The sequence below is a fragment of the Macrobrachium nipponense genome, chromosome 6 (assembly GCF_015104395.2).
Source record: "Macrobrachium nipponense isolate FS-2020 chromosome 6, ASM1510439v2, whole genome shotgun sequence".
NCBI classification, from domain to species: Eukaryota; Metazoa; Arthropoda; class Malacostraca; order Decapoda; family Palaemonidae; genus Macrobrachium; species Macrobrachium nipponense.
This window is the reverse complement of record NC_061108.1, coordinates 4,523,093-4,529,160: the sequence shown is the minus strand read 5'-3', so window position 1 is coordinate 4,529,160 and position 6,068 is coordinate 4,523,093. Positions and strand designations below refer to the sequence as shown.

At 35.8% G+C, this 6,068-nt stretch overlaps 1 pseudogene; it reads right to left on the bottom strand.

The window, feature by feature from the left end:
* Positions 1 to 5,577, bottom strand: part of LOC135216378 (protein suppressor of forked-like) — an 85,223-nt pseudogene extending 79,646 nt beyond the window's left edge.
* Positions 5,578 to 6,068: the final 491 nt, after the last annotated feature.

Genomic DNA, 6,068 nt, shown 5'->3' with positions numbered 1-6,068 from the left:
GTCTTCCACTAAGAATCATTTCTTGACAGAGCCATTTAAACATAAATATGCCAAACGGCTCCCTAAGGTTGTTATACTTTAATGAAGCTGTAATGAATACACAGCAAATGAGAACATTTATTTACCCTATTCTTAAATTAAAAATTTAATAAATCCACCTTGATACCTGCTTATTAAAAAAATTCTTAATCAAGAGTAAAACAACATGAGTAAACATGACAGAGCAAATTATGTTTCCAAAGTTCACAACAGAAACTAACCCAGCTTCTAACACAATCAAAAACTATTACCACTATTTTACATTCCATAAAATACTAGTGTCAAGGGCTATGATGCAATACCACGTCTTGTACTGGGAACTATCCTGATAAACTATAAACTGGATAACTACAGCAAACACATATATACAACCAACTCACAACTTGGATTACTCAAGACGCAACAATAAAACACACCTAGGCATAGAGTCTCTGACACTCAATCAAAATTAATAAAACTGGTCCCTATATTTATTACCCTTTCATTCACGTCTCACAACACAGGTCCCTATATTTATTACCCTTTCATTCACGTCTCACAACACACAAAATCCAGAGTTTTATGGAGGAATCAGTCACTTAGAACACTTTCCATTCTTACATGAACTTCAGAGTGTAATGTGACTTCTTGATTGGAAACATGATTAGCTCTCATGATTACTTGCAAAATAAACTACAATTCAATACCAAATGTTTATTGTAAAAAAAAAAAAATGACATGGGAAACAATATTTAACATACCTTCTCAACTCTCTCAAAATTATATGATCGCATCTGAAAAGATAAAATTCCAATTACTTTTCTCACAAAGTGAAATTAAATCATAGCTATGTTAAAATATATTTTCCAAACCCACTTTAAATGTTTCTTAACATGACAAACAATACTTTTTCACACACACACAGAAAAAAAACCAAACCTGACGGAGTAGTCCATAAAAATTGAAGTAGGAAAAAAAGAAAAAAAAAAAAAAAATTCTGAAAGGGAGCAGACCATCCAAATTGAAGTGAATGAAGTTGTGAAAATTAATCAATTGCCAACAGAGCCGGAAACTCTATTCTATAATGAAACAAAAATGTAATTTTCATGATAAAATTAAATTCTATCGCATACTTACCAAACAATTATACAGCTGTAGGGAACCTACAGCTGTATAACTGTTCGATAAGACACTGAAATAAAAGAGCAAGTTTAAAGACACTTGTCCTAACACAAAATACATTGTAAATAAATAAATAAAGATTAGTTTGCTCTTAATGGACAAATTACAAGAGATCTCATTATTTCTTTTTTAAATAAATAAAACCCATCTCAGCAAACAAAAAAGCTGGACTTAATCGCATACCTAACATGAATACAGTATTCATAAAAAAATAATAATAATAATAATAAGAAAAAAGTCCTACCAATACAGTACTTGCTGTGCTGAATACTGTAATAATTACTTCTATACATCCAGTAATACTCAAATCGACTACAAACTTCCAGTAATTTTCTCTTACCTCTTGTTCAATGTACATCTTCCAAAATTTTCCAGTTGTTGGGAAAGTAGTCACTAAACGTTCAAATATGGGCCGAGCAGTTTCCACAGATCTGTTTTGTGCATCTCTGATAATCAAACTCCATGCTTCCATGTCATGAGAATTCGTCTCCGTTGTCGACCAGGCCCGGCGCAACTTCTCCGTGCCAAATTCCTGAAAACCAAGGGTAGCACTTACTTCCAGCTTTGGAAATATCAATACAAAAAATACATGTAAAGTATTCAATATGATAAGAGATCTGCTGTACAGTGGACCTCTGTATTCGCGGATTTCTCTCAGGAACATTTCTCCCCTATTATTCACAGAAACTTCGCCTATTCGTGGTATTTTTCTATGAGAAATATCCAGAAATTCCTGTTTTTTTTTTTTTTTTTTTTTATCAATTTCATCATAAAATGCACTTTATGTGATAAAACAATTAAAAAACCAAGTTTAATCATTTTTAGTGGGTTTTTCTTGAGTTTAACCAACAGAATTGGCTGTTTTCAGCATTTTTATAGGGGTTCCAAATATTCCTGGATCCCACCTATTCCGGGGGGGGGGAGTCTGGCACACATCCCCTACAAATATGGGAGGATCACTGTACACCGAAAACTCAATAGCAAACTATAAAACGTACTGTACCCAAAGTCATGTCTCTGAAAAGGCTCAAAATGATCAAGTACCATAAATGGACAAAATACTACGGACTGGCTTACTTTACTTCTAAACCACCTGTTGTTTGCAAACCTCTAAAATACTCTAAGTTTACTGTATAAGTTCTGATTGGTTTAGTGCATACTAGTAAACTAAGTTGGACACAATTTTTTTTAGGTGCCACGGATTACGGAATTGGGAATTTAATGGAATATATATGATTTAGGCATTCAGCAGCATTGGGGTAATTTTCAAGCCTGAAAAACTTTTTAGAAAACACAATGGTTAACTTAAGACTGCAGAGACAAATTGAGAACTTTTTAAAGCACTCCCAATAGGAAGTTCTTGTAAATGCTTCCAATCAGATTTTCAGCTGAACAAGTTTATTCACCACCTTTATTACAATAAAAATACGTAATGTATCAAATAGTCAGTAGTACTTAAATGTTATCAAAATGGCACAGCACAGTTTATTATACATTTCATTTAGACAGCTTCATGACAAAGGAACACACTGTGCATTCAACTGAATGCATGGATTTAGGAGAAACAGCAGCTCTGTATCATATATATATACCTTGTTACCTGGGGCCTAATAACATATTTTTACAACTTGTACTACCCTCTCTAATGCGTCAGACTGAAAGCGAGTTTTACTCTGCTTGCTGTAAACCTATCTCATTCACCATACCCCTCTAGTTCTTACGACCTGGGAGCGATCCCAGTCAGAAACTTTGTTTCAAGCAGATCTAATTATTAATCTTTGGAGAGGCCGCACAAAGATGTTGGGTAATCCTACAGTTTTAGGGGTCCAAATTCACTGCGTTATATAAAGTCCAGTTGAGCACACAGATTTATCAAATATTTACTAAATCAAAGAAAACAATGAAAAAATGAGTAAATCAAAGAAAACAATGAAAAAATTAGCAGTTTGCCTGCTTACAAAAGCAGAGATTGTATAAAAACAGAGGGAAAATAGGAGGAATGCATACCATAAAAAAAAAAAAAAAAAAAAAAAAAAAAAAAAAAAAAAAAAAAAAAAAAAAAAAAAAAAAAAAAAAAAAAAAAAAGGTCTTATGGGATACAGACCCCTAAAATGAGAAAATTGTTTTATCTCTGCTTCTGTGAGCACACAAAACTTTTTTTTTTTTTTTTTTTTTTTAGCAAATGAACTTTTTTTCAGATCTGCAGAAAGAAAAATATTGTATATAGGAAAGACAACTTGAACACACACAAGGGAACAGTGAATTTTATATTTACACTAGTCCTAACTGACATTCTCCTAACTATCATTACAAATGCAGTACTAAAGAAACCTACCAGGATAATCAGAAATGACCATCTTTTATTTATATTTTTACTTTCATCCCTGAGGGAGGCTCAAAGGGACGCAATGTTTAATGCTGTACCAGCCCCTTGGGGATGGGTTAAAAATGTATGTTAAATACATAGTGGTAAATTTCTCATTATGGCTGTAAGGTTCTAGAATTATCTTATCTCTACTACTATATCTTATACACCCTTTTCTATATTGTTTAGCCTATAAATCATATCAATAAACTATATCTGTGAATGTGTTATTTGTAGTGTGATCAAATACATCTGATGAATAAACTGTCAAGCTTGATAATGGGGGTCGTGCGACCATTATGGACCTGGATAAGCCATCAACAAGTAAAAAGTAATAACGCTTTTGATTATACTTGAGCCTTTTTCTTAGAAATGGTAGATCTAGGTAATAACTCTGTGTCAGGTATTTCTTTGAAAATTACAGTTTCCTGTAGTATTTGGGTTGCTTATCAAGAATTTACCATTATTGTTGGGGGGTTGATTGTAATTAAACCCCAGGGGCTAGTACTAAACACGATGAAAAACATTTGACGCCCCAATCCCTAGTGGGTATCATATTTGCAAGAACGTTCCTTGCAGTCCGTACAGAGTTATTGCCGAGAATTACCTTAGCATTTACCATATTCATGGTCTTTTGTTTATGACGCCCATTTTACACAAGACAGACAAGTATCCAACCATAGGGGTGCTGCAGTCAACTTCAAGCGTTTTATAACTTTTATTATGCACTAGCCTTAAGTGTAAAAGAAGGCCTGCAAAGGAGCTGCAAATGTTAGCCTAGGCCTATTCCAGGGGTTCAAATTGTAGTATATAGAAATTAGACCAAGGGCAATTCTAAACAATAGGTAACTTCACACAGACTGCATCGAATGTTCCCGCAAATACGACAGCCACTAGGGATCGGCACGCCCAATGTATTTCGCCGTGTTTAGTACTAGGCCTTGGGGGTTAATTATGGCGACTCCCAAAAAGTAACAGTAGCTAATTCTTAATAAACAACCAAATACTAGCCTATAAGAAACCGATTTCCAAAGAAATACCCGACCCAGTGCTATATTACCTAGGTCTACCGCTGCAAATATTAGCCTAGGCCTGTTCCATGGATTAGGGGATATAGAAATTAGACCAAGGGCCAAGAACAGAGGCCTACGAGGTCATTCAGTGGAAAACCTCAAAGCAGTTACAATATGAATAAATTGTTAGAGAGGGTGGAAAGCAAGATGGAAAAAGAATATGAACAGGGGTACAGCAAAAGGAATGGAAGGGGTCACAGATAGCTAGGGGCCGAAGGGACGCTGCAAAGAACCTTAAATTAATGGCTACAGTGCGTCGCATGTGGTGCACTGACGGCAAGCAGCCGTCTTGCCCGGGGCCTAGCTAGGTAGGTAATGTCAATATGGATGCTCCGTAATCGACCTTCCCCTTAACTTCACCTAGAGGACGCCTTGCCTCATACCCTGACCAGGAGGAGGGGTTCCCACCCCCTCAAAACAGAAACCTCCCCCAAAACCCCAGATAAATAAAAGCACCTTAGGCAAGATAGCTACAACAGGGGTAATGGCATAAGGCCGTAAACCTACGCTGCCGTAACCCTTGGCCAATTATCGTTACATTTAACCTGTTTGAATATAAATTCAAAAACAAATTAATTATTGATTAATTCATGATGTTAATTTGACCCTAATCGATTAAAATAAGTAAGTTTATGGTAAATAGATTTAGAAAAATAAAAGAAATGGCAGACGGCCGCAGTCATCCAACGCCGCCGTCAACAGGCATCCCAAAAATTCCTTCTCTTTTTCTCAAAAGAGCCGCACAAACGTCGCCTCCACTTGGAATCGTATCTATTTACCGGAGTTTCTTCCATTTTGAGTTATTTTTTCTATATATAATCCTCGATGTCTGGTGAAATTGGTGTGGCGTGGCTTTCGCACAGACAAACAAAACAATAACGACGTCGACCGACCGGACGACAGCGATAGACGTCCCTCCTCTCTGTTACTGGACTATCGTACGTCTCTCGTGAGGAGTTCTTGTACTTCGAAGGGATCACGTGAATAAAGGGTCACTTTTTTATATTTTAAACGGCTTTCACACAAATGAATGGTCTTGTTTTCTTTTCTAATTGTTGTCTTATGGTTCTTTTTTCAGTTTAGTTATACGATTTAGGTTAATTATGTGGCGTTTGCGGTGAACTAGACGATCGAAGTATCGTACTCCTAAAAAGGAGTGCTTGTTGTATCTGTAAAGTTGATCATACAATGACGGGCTGTTTGCTTTTCTATGGCTGTTTCATGGTCTGGTTTCAGTGTGTTTATAAGAATTAGGTTAATCTAGTTAATTGATATTATAATTTTCGGGTGTTTGCGATGAACGAGACGATCGAGGTATCTCCCAAACAACGGTGCTTGTTGTAGGTACAGTGCATCTAAGTTGATCACACAATGATGGCCTGTTTTCTTTTCTATGGATGTTTTAGGGTCTTGTTTCAGTGTGGTTATAG